Raw genomic sequence first — 18,316 nt, forward strand, 5'->3', positions numbered from 1 at the left:
GTTATAACCACGGCCAGGGCTTCAGCAACAGAGATTGAGGTCCAGGGGTCGCACGGCTGGCTTCTCAGGCCGTGCGGGGGGACCCGGCCCGGGCCCCTGGCTCCTGGCGGCTGCCGGCATCCTGGGCGCCCTCGGCCTGTAGACCCATCCCCTGCTCTGCTTCGTCTTCACGTGACATTCTCCCTGCGTGCGCGTCTGTGTCCAAATTTCCTTTTACAAGGTCCCGTCACGGGGGATGAGGGACCCTCGTTCTCACCAGCTCATTTGCGAGCCTCTATTTCCAAATGCAGTCACTCCCTGAGGTCCTGGGGTCCGGACGTCAGCACGTGAAAGTGGGGGTCACAGTCCAGCTCAGGACAACGGAGAGCGGCCAGGTCCTCGCCAGGCCCCGTCTTCGCTCGGCCTCCGGGGACCGGTCTGCGGCCGGAGCATGGGTGCTGGAGGTGCTTGGACACCTCTCTGCGCTCTGTCCCACTGGCCTCGCCGGCCCCTGTCCGCAGGCCTCAGAGGCCGCCGCCCGAGCTCCGTGCACTCAGCCGCCGGCCAGCCACGCGAGGACGATGCGTGCCGAACACGGGGGACGGCTCCGTTCCCTGGTTTCCTGAGGTTTGCGCAGCGATTCAGGGCAATTTCAGGTTGTCCTGGGCTGGCAGCCGGCGGTCGGCAATCCGAGAGGCGTGTTTCAGGGGAGGGAGTTCCCTTCCTCGTTTCTGATGTTTAGAAACATGATCGATGTCGGGCGGGGGCCGGGCTGACAGCCTCCGGGACGCTTTCCTGGCGTGCGGGCTGCGGGCTCGGGGCTGGGGCGGCGCAGCCCGGCCGCTGAGCGGGTGAGAGGCTCGGCCCTTCCAGGCTGCGTCCCCCTCCCCACGTCTGCCTCCCCGCGGGCCCTGGACTTCCCGGAGCGATCTGCCGGTCGGAAGGGACACCGTCCCCGCGTGGCCAGCCGCGAGTTGGGCGGGGACGGGTTTGGAGCGTGAGGAATTGCCACCTAAGTGCCGGTGGCAGGCGGGCGGCCCGAACGGGGCCCCGGCCATAAGGTGACCCGCAGGAGAAATGAGGTCACGGGCCTGGCCGTGAGGACTCCGTGAGCAATTCCGAGGGGCTGTGTTGGGGGTGGGGGCGCTGGGAACGGGGCTGAGGGCCTGCACCAGGAGCTGTGGGGGTGCCATTTGGGGGATGGCAGGGAACCCCTGGACATCGGTGACCTCAGGAGGCGAATGGGCCTCCTCCCCCCCCCACCCCCCACTACCTTGGGCCTGTTTCGCAGCAGTGCAGGGGCCTCTGCCCCCACAGCCTCCCTCCACCCCTGTTCAGTCCTCAATCGTCGATTGGCTGTTGTGTGGGGGACCCCGGGGGAAGCGTGTGCCTCTGCGCAGGTCGCCCGTCTGTGAGGAAGCTCAGCGGTGGTGGAGCCTGTTGGGGTTCATGGTGGAACCTCCAGGGCCCCTCCTCTGCTCAGCTCTTCTTGGGGGGGGCTTGTCTCACAGGCAGGCAGCCTCTCGGTGTGATACCCACCTGGGCTCAGGGATGGGGTCACGTGGTCAGGGATGGGCCCCCCCTGGGGCTCAGGGATGGGCTCACCTGGTCGGGGATGGGGTCACCTGGGCTCAGGGATGGGCTCACCTGGGCTCAGGGATGGGCTCACCTGGGCTCAGGGATGGGGTCACCTGGTCAGGGATGGGCCCCCCCTGGGGCTCAGGGATGGGCTCACCTGGTCGGGGATGGGGATCTGGCCTCCTTTCCTGTGGCCACATCACACGTGTGGTTGACGCTGGCAAAATGCGGGCTGAGAAGTGCCTGGGAGAGGGGCTTCCGGGGGGCGGGGGCTGCAGCCCGGCCTTTCTGTGTCTGGCCCTGAGGCCGCGCTGCAGCCTCACCTTGCCTTCCGTCCATCCATCGGCCTGAAATTCATTAACTGCCAGGAAATGGTGGATTTCCACGCCGCAGCCCCAGCCCCGCCCGCGGAGAAAAGCTAATTGACGAGGGCGAGTCTCGAGGTCCCTGGAGGGCTCCTAGGAGCCGCCGGCTCCCGGGCAGATGCACACGGAGGTGACTTTGCAGGGGCCGCGGGGTCACGCCAGGGGCCGATGCCGGCTAAGGGCTGGGGGGCGCCCTGGAGCTCCCTGTGAGAGTCCCAGGAGGAGAGGGGGACCCGGGCCTCGGGGAGCAGTGCAGGCCTGGCCTGAGGACGGGCTCGGACCCGCGGAGGAGCGTCCACAGGAGGCGCCTGAGCAGGTGGGGCTGGTTCAGAAGCGCTGCCAGGCACCCGCCGCCCGCCAGCCACTGGGCTCGGCCAGACGGGGCTTCCGCGGGGAGACGGCCTTGGGGCCTGTTCCCCGGCGGCCCGGGGCCTTCGCCGTGAAGAGACCGCGCCTGGGGGTGAGCGCCCCTGCGTTTCGCCAGGAACCGGAGGCCCTGCTCATGGCCGGGCCCTGACCATAGCCCCTGCCGGCCCTCGGGCGGGGGCAGACCTGGAGGTGCCCCGGGCCTCAGTGACCGGGTGCGTCTGTGAAGTGGGACCATTGGCCGACAGGTGTGGGTGCTGAGTGTGTGCGTGGTGTTCGCTCACGTCATCCTCACGCGGCCCTAAGAAGCAGGCGCCACGGGGCGCAGACCGCAGGCACTTGCCCAAGTACACACAGCAGGACGTGGTGGAACGCGGTTCAACACTGGCCTCCACGCCTCTCCCGGGCCCCACCTCGGAGGGGCTCCCAGGGCTGCACCAGGCGAGACCACCCCCACATGAGACCGCCCCCACGAGACCGCCCCCCACACGAGACTGCATCCACGCGAGACCACCCCACGAGACCGCCTCCAGCCAGACCCTGGGAGGTGCTGGGCTGAGGCTGTAACGGGAGAAGCAGAGGAGGGAGGCTTAGGAGAGCCCAGCCCCCATCCTGCAGGGGAGCCTCCAGCCCCCTTGATGCGCGTGGACTGAAGACACCCGTCCACAGCCGGCCGGCCATCAGCAGCACTGAGCCTGACGGAGGGAGGCCTGGACCGTGCCTCTACGCCCCCGTCTGCCACTGGAACCCACGCGTGAGTGCGCGGTTATTTGGTGATTTCTGACTCGCAGCAGCCGAGGGGAGAGGAACAGGTGGGGAGGTCGTGGGGGCGTGTGACTTAGCCGCTAATGAGGAGAACTAGGGAGCGTGCTGAGGCGTAAACACGAGGAGTCCTCCCCCACCCTCCTCCTCGCAAACTCGGGTGTGGACCAGGCTGAGGTACACGTCCAACGACCAGGCTAATGGGGGAAATTGGCTTAAAATGTAAAGATGATTAATTGGATTCATGTGCACAAAATGGTGGGCGTGGTGTCGGGGAACGAGGGGGGAGGGGCCCCTGCCGGCCCTGGTCAGGTCTGCAGACGGCCCGCCACGGACCCGCCAGGCCCAGAAGAGGGGCCCTGCCACGCCTCCCAGGAAGGCCGTGGCTCCGAGAAGCTCCGTGGGCCGGCCTGGCATCCAGCAGCGCAGAGCCCGGTGTGGCCCGCCTCCCCGCCCAGCGGCGGCCTCTTGGGATCTCGGACCTGGAACAGGACCAGGTTGGGGAAGGCGAGGCCGCTGCCCCTGGATCTGCAGGCCCAGAGGCCATCTGTCCTGGTCGGAAGAGAACCCCAGAACATCGCTGTGTCCGGCGGACGGGGCTCCGGCCCCACCTGCTGGGGCCCTTCCTTTGGACACGTTCCTCTCCGGGCCCCAGGGTCCCTGACGCTGAGTGGGGACATCGCGTCAGGACAGAATTTTCTGCTGATTTTTACCAGCAAAACCCCTGTGACCCCAGGACCCGGGAAGAAGTCAACTCCGCGAAAGCCCGAGTTCTAAGATCCGCCTTCAGCCTCACTCGGCCGCACACACTCGATGGGAAAGTACAGCTGACCCTTGAACCGGGCGGGGTCAGGGGTGCCGAGCCTGTGAAACCGAAAGTCCGTGTAGAACTTTTGTCTCCCCCAAAACTGAACCCCCGACAGCCTCCTGGGGACCAGAAGCCTTACCCGCGACAAGGACAGCGGCCCGCACGCCCTGGGCATGAGCCTGTGTTACGTTCTGACAGTAAAGCCAGCGGAGAAGAGACCGCGTTGTTCCAGAAGCTGCATTAGAAGCCGCGAGAGAAAACGCATTTGCAGTAGCGACGCCGCAGGTTCACGGAGTCTGTTCACAGATGAGCGGCCGGTGGGCACCTCGTCAGCATCGTCTCGGACGCACAGCCCTGCGGGTGTTGCAGCGTCACCCACACCGGCGCCACGGGTGGGAAGCTCGCGGGAGAAGACGCTCGGATCTACTCGCGGGCTTGGCGGCTCCTGCACTGACAGCGAGGAAGCCGCGGGCCGGCCGCGCGCGCCCCGCGTAAGTGGCGTGGCCGAGTGGTGTGGTGAGGAAATTGCCCAGTCCAGTGGCCGGCAAACCACGGCTCTCAAGCCACATGTGGCTCTTTGGCCCCTTGAGTGCGGCTCTTCCACAAAATACCACGTGCGGGCTCGCATGTGCACTGCGATTGAAACTTCGTGGCCCGTGCGCAGAAGTCGGTTTTCGGCCTGGGCGGGTCTGTTTTGAAGAAGTGGCGTTAGAAGAAGTGGGGGTGTCGGTCAGTCGGGCGACGGGAGACGCGGCGCAGGCGGGCGCGGGAGACGCAGTGCGGGGAGGCGCACGCGATTCATGCACGAGCTGAGTGTGGATGGGAGAGTTGGAAGGGGCCGACCTCAGCGAACGCACCTCAATCAGATTGAGGACGTTTTTAGCAAAGGCCAGGTTAGGAGTGCCCTAATTAAGTTAATAACAATGTACCTACCTATATAGTTTAAGTTTAAAAAATTTGGCTCTCAAAAGAAATTTCAATCGTTGTACTGTTGATATTTGGTTCTGTTGACTAATGAGTTTGCCGACCACTGGCCCAGTCGATTTATTAAAAAATCTCTGCCTGTGAGTGGACCCTTGCAGCTCAAACCGTGTTGTTCAGGGGCCAACTGTACTGTTGTGAAGCGGATCAGGAGCCGAAGGAAACCCGCGACCGTGACAGACCCGACACCCAGCCACGTTCTGGGCGTCAGGGTGGGAGACGTTGGCGCGGGGTCCGCGCGGGCATGGGGTCAGCGCCGCAGCACAGCCGGGCAGCTCGTTCGGCCCCGGCACTGCCCCTTCCCAGGTCACGACCTGCTGCAGATCCTGGCGTCTTTGTGCCTCAGTTTCCTGATCCATAAAATGGGGCAATAGTGGGCCTCGCTCTGGGGTTGTGTCTTGGGAATAAAGACGGGTATTGGCGTGAACCTCCTGGCGGGCCCTGGGTGTTGGCCACCACCTCGCCGAGGACAGTGTCTCAGTCAAACAGCCGAGGAGGAAGCCAGGGAGCCCAGTGCCCACCGCCCACCCTCCGGCCAGGCTCAGGATTGGGGCAGGAAGGGGAGGCCGGGCGGCCGCTCCAGCCCCTGGCACCTTCGCAGCCCAGCCGCGGGCCTCCCCTCTGGCTGCCGGGCCGGCCGGCACTCGGGTCAGCGAGCTAACGCCTTTGTCAGGGTGATTAATAGCGCTGGGGATTGTCGTTAATTCACTGCCTAATGACTGCGGCCGGCCCGCTCCGAGTAATCGGGTGATGTATGTGAGGAGCGCCCACCTCATGGCAGAGGTGAAAATCATTTCGACAAGTCAAATATTGTCACAGGGAACAAATGGCTCTCCCTGTTAATAAAAATTAATGAATTTTTTTCCTCCCTTTCTCTCTTTTCTCGCCACTGGCCTGCTAAATGGAGCTGCGGCGGCTGAGCAGGGAGGGAGCCGGCCGGTCAAGCTCTTTATTTGATGCTTAAAACTATAAACGTCTTTATTAGGGCAGCGGCGGCCCGAGGGCCAGGGCGCGTTGGCTGCTGTGGCTGCAGCTGGGGGCTGCGCTGAGGTGGGGGTGGACAGCCCTGTGTCTGCAGGGTGAGGCTGTCCCTGGGCGTCCTGCCCAGAGGGTTGGGGGGGGGGGCCCAGTTTTCTCTCATCTCTCCTGCCTGCAGACCTATCGTCTGGGCAACTCGCAGGGGGACAGCAGGGGCATGGGAGCAGGTGCCTGGGCGGCAGTGGGAGGGTCTTCCCGGCACCCAAGGCACGCCTGTCCCGGGCACCTGGGCGACTGGAGCCCCCATCCCGGCTGCAGAGGGCTCAGCTGTGCCACCCCACCCCCGCTTTGGTTGGGGGCCAGGGCCACGGCCGGGCAGGGGGCCAGCCGGCATCCAGGGAGAGGGAAGGGGGCAGCGGACTTGCTCCACCACCAGCTGCCCCGTCCCCAGGCTCCGAGGCAATGGCCACGCCACCTCCTCTGCCGCCCCGGTGCCAACGTCCCGTTGTCGTTCCGCGAAGCCAGCGCCTCAGAGCGCAAAGCCTGCTCTGCTCTGTGCGCCCAGCGGCCACGCAGCCGGAGGTCCAAGGCTCCACCTCCCACCCCTGGCCATGGGTCCCCTAGGCCCGTGGTCGGCAAACTGCGGCTCGCGAGCCACATGCATCTCTTTGGCCCCTTGAGTGTGGCTCTTCCTAAGCCAGTGACAGCGAACCTGTTGAGCTCGGCGTGTCAGCATTTTGAAAAACCCTAACTTCACTCTGGTGCCGTGTCACATATAGAAATTTTTTGATCATTGCAACCACAGTAAAACAAAGACTTCTATTTTTGATATTTATTTTATATATTTAAATGCCATTTAAGAAAGAAAAATCAACCAAAAAAAATGAGTTCGCGTGTCACCTCTGACACGCGTGTCATAGGTTCGCCATCACTGCCCTGAGCCTTAGGAGTACCCTCATTAAGTTAATAACAGTGTACCTACCTATATAGTTTAAGTTTTAACAATTTGGCTCTCAAAGGAAATTTCAATCGTTGTCCTGTTGATATTTGGCTGTTGACGAATGAGTTTGCCGACCACGGCCCTAGAACTTTCTCCCCTCGCCACTCGCCCGGAGCCCAGCCCCAGGGCCCGGGAGCCCAGCCTTCCCGGCGGGTGAGGGCACATGGTCTGCTTTCTTCCTCCTGAGGCTTTTATTTTGGGGCCATATTTGTTAACTGTGCGACTTGCTCAGCCTGGAATGGCAGCCGCCGGCCCCAGGTGTGGGGGCTGAAGAGATAAACGCTGTGTAAGTAGTCGGTGGTCATGGGCGTCAACCTGTTCCTCCTCCACGTGCCGCCCAGAGGGCATGGGGAGCCGGCGGGGAGCCAGCCCAGCCTTCTTGTCCCCGACACTGTGCCCCAGGTGGGGCAGCTCCTGGGGCCGCCCTGGCCAGCCTCCCTGGGGCCTCAGCCTCATCCCCCAAACTCTCTGCGTCCCGGGTGGCACATAGCAACAGGCATGGCTGTCGGGGCAGGTGACTGTCGAACCTCAGCCCCTCCCTCTGCACCCTACTTAAGCCTCTGGGTTTGCAGAAACAGGGTGTTTGTGGGTGTCAGGGTCCCTTACCCACATCCACCCGGCCACATGCTGAGTGGCTGTGCCCCTGGCTTGTGTGAGCTGCATCCCTCTGGGTCCCCCTCCCTTCCTCCCCTGAGGCCCAGCACCAGCAAAGCCGCTCGCTGCCCCGCGTAGACGGGGCCTCAGAAAACCCAGCCGCTCAGGGCTGTGCCCAGCCCTGGGGCCCGACGCCCGTCCCTGGGGCTCCTGCTGGGCCTCTGTCCTGTCTGCTAGGCGCTCGCCTCCAGCGGGACAGGGTCCTCCTTGTTCCCGGGGTGCACTGGGCACGTGGGTGCCAGGGGTGCTTAATGGGGATGGGGCGTGAGCGCTGCCGGCCAGCGGTGTGGGAGCGCCTGGCGGTCCTGCAATGTCAGTGCCAGGAACAGGGTCCCACATGCAGGGGCCTGTGGCCTTGAACCTCCCAACTGTCCCAGGTGGGATACGCCCCGTTTTTTCAGGGCGGGGGGGGGGGGGTCCAGAGAGTGTCTGTGTGGGAACCGGAAGGAGAGCCCGCTGGGCCTGTGGGGCCTGGGAGTCTGTGAGTGAGACGGTGAGGACCCGCCGAGGACGCGGCCCAGTTTCACTCGGTGCAGCAGCCCGGGAGACCCCGTCGGTGGGTTTCGGGGATGCTCACAGCCCACTGTGGGCTCAGCCAGACGCCTGCGCCCCCACGTTCAGAACAGCCGTCTCCACAGCGAGAAGGTGGGCACAGCCCAGTGTCGGGGGGTGCGGGCAGGGGGACTGTGTGGCATCAGGGGGTGCAGCACCGCTCAGCCCTGAGAAGGAAGGGCGCTGACACCTGCTCCGACGTGGGTGGCGCTGGGGACGTGCGAGTGGAACGAAGCGGACGCGGCAGGACGGGCGCTGGGATGCCGCTCGGATGAGGCCCCGGAGGAGTCAGACCCACGCACAGAGCGGATGCTGGTGCCGGGGCATGGGCGGGGCGGGGGGCGTGGTCAGTGGAGACAGAGGTCCAGCTCGGGAAGATGGAAAGTTCTAGAGACGATGGTGGTGACGGCTGTGAGACAGTGTGACTGTTTAAGGCCACGGAGCTGCACAGACAATGGTGAAGACGCTGCATTCGGTGTTGTTTTTTTAACCACCATTTTCTTTATGATTTTTATCTTATTTTTATTTCAGAGAGGAAGGCAGAGGGAGAGAGAGACAGAAACATCAGTGATGAGAGAATCATGGACCGGCTGCCTCCCACACGCCCCTCACTGGGGATGGAGCCCGCAACCCGGGCCTGTGCCCTGGCTGGGAATCGAACCATGACCTCCTGGTTCCTAGGACGATGCTCAACCCCTGAGCCATGCCAGCTGGGCACCTCCAATTGTTTAAAAAATTGTGAGCTGCCAGATGCGAGGTGATGGACTGGTGCCTGGAGCAGCCTCCTCTAACATTGGGGGTGGGGTCGGGTGGATTGGGGTGGGGGTGGCCCCTCTGGTGCATCCGCAGAGGAGGAGGTGGAGGGGCCCGAGGACACCCCGCTCGGCCACAGCGCACACAGCGTGCAACACGGACGGGGAAAGGGTGTGTGTGTGGTGGGGGGGGGAGGGTCGGCCGTGATTTAGAAGAAAAACAGTGAGATTTGAGCAATCGGCGGCCACCGCGCGGCCCCCGGGGCTGGGGAAGTGGTGTATTAACCGAGGAGTGAGGAGGGGAAAGGCCAATCCCATCTCGGAAACAAAGAGGCTTTTCACCAGGAACAAGCCTTGATCAAAACTGCAGCGGCACCGCCGCCCGGGGCGATGGAAGCACGAGGAAATGGGTCGGGCCTGAAATAGGAACGCGTCCCCAAGCACCGCGATAAATAACCATCTTAGAATAACGCGCCGCTTTAAGGGGGGCCAGGTGGTCTGGGCTGCCGGTCACAGCCCCCGGCCCTGCGTCAGCCCCGCTGGCCGGGCTGGGCCGGGCCGGGGAGGGCGAGTGGGGGCAGCGAGCTCTGCCGGCAGCCCCGTGGCAGCTGGGCCCAGCTGCAGGCGGGCGCCGGGGAGGGCAGGGATGTGGTGAAACCTGCCCCAGGCCCGTGCCAGTCTGTCGGGGAGGTGGATCTGACCTTGAGTGGCTGAGCTTGGCCGTGGCCCGGAGCAGCGGGCGACTCATTCCCAGGGTTCCAGTGTCCCAGGCTCTGAGGGGCTGCTGCTCAGGCTTCACTCCCAGCAGAGGGCTCATCCGGAGCCTTCATCCATTTGTGCATCAGTTTCTGCATCTGTGAAATGGGTAGACTGGTGACCTGCTTCGAGATGCTGTGAGCAGACTAAGAACCGAGGGGGCAGGTAGGGAGCTTCCGGAGGGGGCTGTGAGCGGTGAGGACCCCCCGGCTGTACCCCTGGAGGGCCAGGGCCCTCCAGCCCGGCTCTCTGGATCTGTCCCAGGCGGCTGTAACAAAGTACCATACACTGGGGGCATCAAACATTTATTCCCCGCGGCCTCCGTCATCCCGTGGCCGTGTCCCCCTCTGTGCCTCTGTCTCCTCTTCCTGTGAGGACTGTCGTGTTGAATTAAAGTCCACCCCAGCGACCCACCTAACCTCGACGACCACCCCGCCTCCAACTCGGGGCGCATCACGGGACCCAGGGTTCAGGCAAAACATGTGGCGGGGACACAGCTCAGCCCACACGGCCATCCTGGGGGCCAGGGGGCCAGTGGAGCACCTGGCCCAGGGCCCGAAGGACCCGCACTGCCCGCTCTGGGCCCTGGACTGGCCGCGGGTGGTTCTGGCCTCACTTCCTCATGCCCGAGCCTTTCCTGCCGGCTCTGTGCCGGGGACAGGCCACCGCCCGTGCAGGAGACGGTGCATCTTGTCAGGGTTGGGGAAGGAGGGGCTCCCTCTGTGTGGGGGAGGCTCGCACACCTGGGCCCTGGCAGGAGAGGCTGGGCCAGGCCGCTAGCGAGACAGGGGCCAGCTCTGTGCCTCCCCAGTCCCACCCCCCTCCAGGCCGGGCAGCTGGGCTCTGCGCCTCCGGTCCCTGCGGGCCAGGTCCCGGGCGTGGACTGGATTCTAAACGGCGATTGATTATTATTAGCATTTAGCACGTCTGCAGGAATGTCTGTTCTCAGAGCTATTCATCTGCCGTGTTAATAACCGCGCTCGGCGAGGGCTCTGAAGCTCAAGGCTGCGTGCGGGGCGAATGGCAATGAGCGCGGCCTGGGGCGGCGCAGCCCTGGCAGCTCCGGTGGGCGGGCGGGCGGCGGGTCCCCAGCACCGTGGGCGCCTCTTGGGGCTGGTCCTGGAGCCGGGACCCTCTGTGCTTGTCTCTCAGGCAGGTCCGCGCTGGGAGAGGCTCCACGTTTGCCGTGGGCGATTGAAAACGAACAATGGCAACACGGAGCCGCCGATTCCCGGCTCCCTTTCCAGCAAGTGGTTTGGGAGGTGGGTCTGCAGGACGCTGGTGCAGCCCCAAGGACCCCCCCCATCGGGGACGGGCCCCCCCTTGCCTGGCTGTCCTCGGCAGGAACGCAGCAGCATGGAAATCCCGTTAGAAATCCTATGACGTCACTGCTTATCCAGTGGCCTCCGTGGGCCCAGCCTGACTGCGTGCTGCTCTCTGCCCCCTCCCCCTCCCTGAGCCGCAGGCAAGATGGTCCTGATAGTCACAGCTCGGGGGGACATACGGGCTCGGGGGCCGTGGGGGGGTCTCTGTGGGGCCCAGTACCCAGTACTCCTCGCCGTGTGGTTCCAGAGATAAAAGAATAGTCAGAAGGTGGGGAAGCGAAGTGCCACCCGCTCAGAGGGCCGGGCCTGCAGCTGCACCCCAGAATCGCCGCCGCGCCCACTGCACCCCTGGAGTGCGGGCCAGGCAGGCCACTCTGTGGCTGAAGGGAGGCAGCTCCGAAGGAGCAGCTGAGAACAGGCTCCTTCCCGAGATGGGGACTGGGCCAAGCAAGCCCAGCGTCCCCCAGATCAACCAGAGTCCGGGGGGCGGGTAAGAGGAAAAGGGGGTTACCCTCAGGGAAGGGAAGTCAAGAATGGGAAGTGAGAGTTTCTGCCTTTAACTTTTTCCGTCCTTCCGCCCACACACCCACCCACCATCTCCATCCGTCCATCCAAATATTCATTCATCATCCATCCACCCACCATCCACCCACCCTCCATCCATCCATCCACCATCCACCTACCACCCACCCTCTACCCACCATCCATCCACCCTCCCTCCCTCCATCCATCCATCCATCCACCATCCACCTACCACCCACCCTCTACCCACCATCCATCCACCCTCCCTCCATCCATCCATCCATCCATCCGTCCAAATATTCATCATCCATCCACCCACCATCCATTCATCCATCCATCCACCCACCATCCATCCATCCATCCATCCACCCATATCCATCCATCCATCCATCAATCCACCCATCATCCATCCACCCACCATCCATTCATCCATAACTTGAGCCCTCAGTGGACAAGCTGACTCAGTGCTGATGGTTGGAGCCACAGCACAGAGAAGTGGCATTCTGGCCAGGCCTACCCATTGTTACAGTCGCCTTCATAGTCACAGGTTCTGGAATTGAACGGCCGTGGACACCCTGAGACTTCGCTTCCCATAGTTGCAGTGATTGTCTGTTCTCCACCTCACCTCACCTCTGCCACCACATCCCTTTCATACACTGACCTGACCTGAGTGGTACCTTCAAATACTGCTTTCCACGGGCCTGGTGGCATTTAGCTTGACCCTCGGCATTAAAACCTGGAGTTGGCCAGTTGATGTGATGGGGACGTTAGGCCCGGGGCCCACAGAGCCCAGGTGGGGTGGGGGCACTCCCAGAGCCCGTGGGCCGCTGCGTCTGGTGGCCTCAGGAGGAGGTTTCAGCTGCAAACAGATGGGAGAGGCCTGGCCACGTGGCTCCACTGGACATAGAACCTGCTGTTTCCTGGATGTCATGAGGGTCCTCTCCTTGGGAGCCGTGCTAGGGAAGGGGGTGCTGGGGTCCCCCTCAGCCACAGAAACCCTGTAATACAGCAGGTGGCTCAGGGGGTCTTGAGTGACACCTCTGGGGGCCAGTCTGCAGAGGGCTGGGGGCCGGAACGCCGCCCCGTGGGAGTCCCTGGAACCTCCGTGGGAACCTCTGCTGGCCGCGGGGCCAGGTGCCCGGCTGTGGGTGGACCGGAACTGTGAGCTCGGCCGGGAGCTTCCTCACCCGAGAATTGTCCTTTAAAGGCTCTGGTGGGAAACACACCGAGGCCAGTTTCCCTTGGCGACCGGATGGGGTTGCTGGGCGTGGTCGACTCTGGTCCTTGCCACGGGTCTGGGTGAATGGAGGGGGTGGGGGTGGATGGAGGGGGTGGGGGTGGGTGGAGGGGGTGGGGGTGGGTGGAGCGGGTCGGGGTGGATGGAGGGGGTGGGGGTGGATGGAACGGTTTGGGGTGGATGGAGCGGGTCGGGGTGGGTGGAGGGGGTGGGGGTGGATGGAGAGGGTTGGGGTGGATGGAGCGGGTCGGGGTGGATGGAGCTGGTCGGGGTGGATGAGAGGGTCGGGGTGGATGGAGGGGGTCGGGGTGGATGGAGCAGCCTGGACCTCCAGGCTGACCTGTGGCCGTTTTAGGAGGTTGGTTCCCTTCACGTTCGCCCCTGTTCTCCCAGGCGCACACTTGCGATGCGGCATTTCTGACACGGGCTGTGCACCCCCCCCCCCCCCCCCACTCAGAGCTGCAGCCGCAGCTGCCATAGGCGGAGGGTGCGGGTGGGCACAGCCCGCTTGCCTGCAGCTGCTTGCGGAGTGGGTCTCCTCATGCCAGGGCACACGGATGCCATGGGTCTGGGGACCCCACGCTGAGCACCCCTGAGCTGGAGGGGCAAACCGTCCCCCAAACACCCGACACAGCTGGTCCCTGGCTCCTGACACCAACCAGGGCAGCCCGCTGGGCGCGCCCTCCAGCGCCTGCCCTGGGCACAGTGACATCGGTGGCCCAGGGCTCAGGGCCGCCTCTGGGGGCGGAGCTCCCGCTCCTCGGCCTGACCCACAGCTGGACGCCATGCTCTGCGGTCTGTCCCCACAGACAGCTCAGACCGGCACCGTCCCCTCTGCGCACCTGGTTCCTCAGCCCCAGCCGCTCTGTGGGAAGTTCAGCCAGGGCCACATGGTGTCCGTCTGACCCCTTCGACGGGAGAGGTGTCCGCTCAGCCCCAGCCCCGTGTGTCCTGTGTCCCACGTGTCCTGTGTCCCACGTGTCCTGTGTCCCACGCGTCCTGTGTCCCGCGTGTCCTGTGCCCCACGCATCCTGTGTCCCGCGCGTCCTGTGTCCCGTGTCCCGCGTGTCCTATGCCCCACGCGTCCTGTGTCCCACGTGTCCTGTGTCCCACGTGTCCCGTGTCCTGCGCGTCCTGTGTCCCGTGTCCCGCGCGTCCTGTGCCCCGCGCTGTGGGACCCGAGGGAGCAGCTTTGCAGAGCGGGCCAGTCTCCACAAGGAACCAGCACCCCTTTGAGAGGGGCTGCACTCATTCTCAGAGGCCACTGGGCTCAGAGGCCACCGGGTGAGAATGCCCAGGGAGCGCTCCTGGCCGCTGCTCCGCCTCAGGAAGGGGGTTGCTTTAGATCAGCGGTTCTCAACCGGTGGGTCGCGACCCCACAGGGTCTAAGACCATCGGAAAACACATATATAATTACATATTGTTTTTGTGATGAATCACTGTGCTTTCATTATGTTCAATTTGTAACAATGAAATCGGGGGTCACCACAACATGAAGAACTGTATTAAAGGGTCTCGGCATTAGGAAGGTTGAGAACCGCTGCTTTAGAAGTTTCCAGAAGGGCCTGGCTGAGCTGGCGTGGCCCTGACTAGCCAGGCTGTGGGGAGCCAGCTGAGCCCCGGCCTGTGCATCACCCCCACCCATGGTGTCGCTGTCACCGCCCAGGGAGGCCGTGCTGGTCCCGTTCACAGGAGGAGATGTCACTCGGCCTGGCCGCGTCGGTCGGTGTCACTGAGGACGCGAGGGAGGCGGTGTCGGCAGCTCTGGTCTGAGGAAGCGGCTGGACTTTCGGAGCCGGTTCCGTGGGGGCAGGGACGGTTTCTCCTCGGGGCGCCATGAGCCCATGGGCCGGTGCAGGGCGGGTGTGGCCGGCATCGTGCTCAGCGGGCGGGGCTGCGCATCCCTCCGCCGGGAGAGGGCGACGGCGCGGTGGGCGGTGGCTGACCTCGCAGGGCCTGGGCGGAGTTCGCTGCGAACCGGCCTCGCCGTGCCAGCTCCTCCGGCAAACCGGGGCCCCCGCGGGCCCACTGGCTGTTTCTAGAAGGTCACTCGTGGGGGATCACCATGGCCTCTGACCTGTTCTCCCCACTTGAGGGAACAGTAGTGTCCCCCCCAAGGATCAGCAGAGGTCGACTTGCTTTTGACCTTTGACCCTGAGATGATCATCAGAGGGGCTGGAGAGGGGGGAGAAGGTGCAGATTTGGGGGGGCTCACTCCCTGGCTGGGCACAGGGCACCTTGGTGGCCTCTGCCATCCCAGCCCTGCCTGGCACCACCGCCCTTGAGGGTGTTGAAGAAGGTGACGGGTGAGGGTCCCGAGGTGATTCCCTGCCCGAAGGATCGGGATGGGGGGTGGGGTGGGGGAGGGGGGAGACCGGGCCAAGGGGCGGGGTCTCTGGGACGGCGAGAGTAAGTACTGTTCTCCGGCTGCTCAGAGCTGAGCAGCACAGACCTGGCTTTTCAAGCAGGTGCTCTTTCATCCGAACTGTCACCGAAGTCATTGCAGGCTCGCACGCAGCCGCAGGCCTGCGAGAGGGCGAGACCCTGTGCCCTTTGCCTGGTTCCGATGCTAAGAGTTTGCCAAGCTCCCGGCCCCTCCCGGTGCTGACAAGGGTCCAATGGACAAGGACGCTATGGAGGATGTTGATACAATGTATCCTCCGTCTGACCTGGGGCTGTAACCTGCGCCAGGCGCATTCAGCTCTGTGTCCTGTGGGTCCTTATCCACCACAGGCGGGCTTTCCCCTCCCTTCTTCTCGGGGTCCCAGGCAGAGTTCAGCCACACCTCCCCCCAAGGGAGGCAGGGGGCTGGCTGGACCCATCGCCTCCCCTCACGCTCCTCACAGACTCACAGGCACCCACACACTCACACACGCAGCACCCATACACCCCCCCCCCCACCCCTTCCCTCCCGGCTTTTATATCCTGGCAGGTCTCCCCAAAGAACTTTGAGGAACGGTGGGCTCAGGCCCGAATCCGTCTCCTGAAACTACCGCAAAACCCAGTAAAGGAGCGAGGGCCCCGCGCAGTAGCTAACACACATCGCCCAGCTGTTCCCACGTCATAAAACGCCCGTGTTCCTGGCTCTGTGTCCCGGCCTTGGAGAGGGAGCCACTGGACACGGGCCAGCGTCAGGAGCCAGGGTGGCCGGTCCAGGGGAATGCACGTCCAGCCCAGGGCAGAGGGCAGGGGGCAGAGGGCAGAGGGCAGAGGGGTCCGCCCAGGCGGCCACCGCTGTGTCCCTGGCCGGAGCGCTGGGCTGAGGAAGGATGGCCTCTGGATCCGGCCTCGGGCCGAGGACCCCGGGGAGAGGGGCCGTTTGCGCTTGGCCTGGCCCGCGCCTCTGGCGTCGCTGAGCGGCTCTCCGCTTCCTCCGGGGCCCGGGGGCGGCTCTTGACACCTCATTTTCTCCAGATGCTTCTGCACAGTAACCAGGCCGCCTGCCTCCACTCTGAGGGGTGAGGGAGGGCGCTGGGGCAGCGGAACAGAGGAGCCTGGCTCTCCGGTGCCTCGGGCGGCACTTAACCCCGTGCCCGCGGGGGCGGAGGCCCCGCAGCCGCCTTCCATCAGCAGGAAACACGCCCCGGCCCCGCGCTCCTGTCTGTGCGGCCGGCAGGTTCAGCACGCCTTTAAGCTCGGTTACCCGCCAGCAGGTGAGGTGCTCGGGGAAGTAGAATTCACACAGAAACTGTAAAGGGCCCGGCCGGCTGGCTCCGTGGGTGAGCGTCGGCCTATGAACCAGGAGGTCGGGGTTCGATTCCGGTCAGGGCACAGGCCCGGGTTGCGGGCTCGATCCCCAGTGTGGGGCGTGTAGGAGGCAGCCGGTCCATGAGTCTCTCTCATCATGGACGTTTCTCTCTCTCTCTCCCTCTCCCTTCCTCTCTGACATCAATAAACAAATATTTTTTAAAAAAGAAAATAACACCCCCGCCAAAAACAAAGAGCCCCGAGATACCCCTGCGTGCGGGGGACACAGTGCAGGGGGCCCGCGTGCAGCCTGGCTGGTCCCTCATTGTCTGGAGGAAACGACCCCCCCCCCCCCCGCCCAGGAGTGGGGACTTGCGTGGGGCCCGGGGTGAGCTCTGTGGTTCCCAGGAACGAAGTGGCACCTTAATTGCCCCCTTGCAACCTGCCTCCACGGGGGGCAGGGTAGGGGGAGGGGGTGCCTTTCAAACCTAAGCCACTGGGGTGCTCAGGGTTGAGGGGCTCGCTGCTGTTCGCTGGAGGGGACCCCGCCAGCCAATGGCGGACGGAACCGTCGCCTCCGCAAAGGCGCTAAATGACTAGGTGACCCCTCACGACGCTTTCTCCTTGAGACTCGTTTCTCCGCAAAGAAAACCTCTTGTTTGTCCTGCACCAGATCTGCCTGCTCCTGGCGCGAGAGGCCGGAGTCACTTTTCTTATACTTAGAAGTCCCGTCGCCATGGAGACCTCGGCCTCGCCGGCCATGGCAGGCAGGGAGCAGGGAGGGCCGAGGGCCGAGGTGACCACAGCGGCCGGGTCACCTTCACAGGTTTGCAGAGGGCGGAGCATGTGGACAGAGGTCAGCAGCTCGGGCCGGGCGGGTGTCCTCGCTGCTCCTCCACCCCTCCCCCCCCCCCACGTCCTCTGACTTCTAAGACCTCCTGCTGTGAAGTTCACATCACATCGAGACTGGCCATTTTGAGTGAACGGTTCAGTGACATTTAGCGCATTTGCAAATGACGTCCTAGCGCCGTTCATGGGGATGCGGGTGGTGCCACCAGCACCTCCGTCCGTCCCAGACGTTCCTTCCCCAGAGGACACGCCTCGCCACGCACACGCCGTCGCGGGGCCGCGGGGTCTGGGAATCCCACCGGAGGGAGCCCTGCGCGGCGTGCGTGGCCTTTCGGGTCGGCTGCTCGCTCAGCGAGGCGGTGGCGGGCCTCCTCCGGGCTGAGCCTTCACCTGTGGGGGCCGCTCCTCAGCGCTCGCCGCTGATGGGCCCAGGTGTGCCCGCCGCGGGGGCTGTGGGTCACAAGCGCGCTGTGAACGCTCACCTGTCTTTTCAGCTCTTGGGGGTGATGCCTGCGTGAGCCTCTCCCGGCTGTGCCGCGCCCCCCACCCCCGCCGCCTGCTCGCTCCCCAGCCCGCGTGTTACCGCCCCCTCGGGGCTGGGCTATGCCAGGGGCACTGTCCTGGCACCGAGCGTCTCAGGAGGAGCCCCGCAGAGAGGACCCTTTTGCCCTCAGCTCGGCCCTGGGCCTCAGCCTGCGGGTCCCGGGTGGTGCTGTCAGCTGCCGCCCTCACCTGCCAAGAGCCGGTCAGGAACCGGGGCCGCTGCCCACCAGCTGCCCAGAGAGGCCCAGGTGTGGGGTACAGGCCCCAGGAGCCCAAATCCCAAGTCTTCCCGGGAACTCGGGCCACCTCCATTCAGGCTGCAGACACACTGGGTGGCTCTGGGACATGGGTGCACCACCAGCCCCAGGCTGGGGGCCCGTGTGACAACGCCCCCCAAGCTTGTGGCCTGTGGGTGCTCCTGTCCCCGCTTTCCCACACGTGGCCACGGGAGGCGTGGGGAACGCTGGTTCCGGAGGGAGCCTGGGGGGCGGGGGGCGGACGTCCTAGCGCTGTTCATGGGGATGCGGGCTGCTGGGTCGGGAGGGGCAGAGGCGACGTGTCCTGGGCAGGGGGTGCCTGGGTGCCCGGGGTTCCTATCCGTCCCAGTCCCGGGGGTCCCGAG

At 64.5% G+C, this 18,316-nt stretch overlaps 1 protein-coding gene across 3 annotated transcripts in view; it reads left to right on the forward strand.

Moving 5' to 3' along the window:
- The window catches only part of PRDM16 (PR/SET domain 16), a 275,916-nt gene that overhangs the window by 69,743 nt on the left and 187,857 nt on the right, over window positions 1–18,316 (forward strand). The gene's annotated exons all lie outside the window — the stretch shown is intronic.

Source organism: Myotis myotis, unplaced genomic scaffold, assembly GCF_014108235.1.
Source record: "Myotis myotis isolate mMyoMyo1 unplaced genomic scaffold, mMyoMyo1.p scaffold_m19_p_2, whole genome shotgun sequence".
Classification (NCBI taxonomy): Eukaryota; Metazoa; Chordata; class Mammalia; order Chiroptera; family Vespertilionidae; genus Myotis; species Myotis myotis.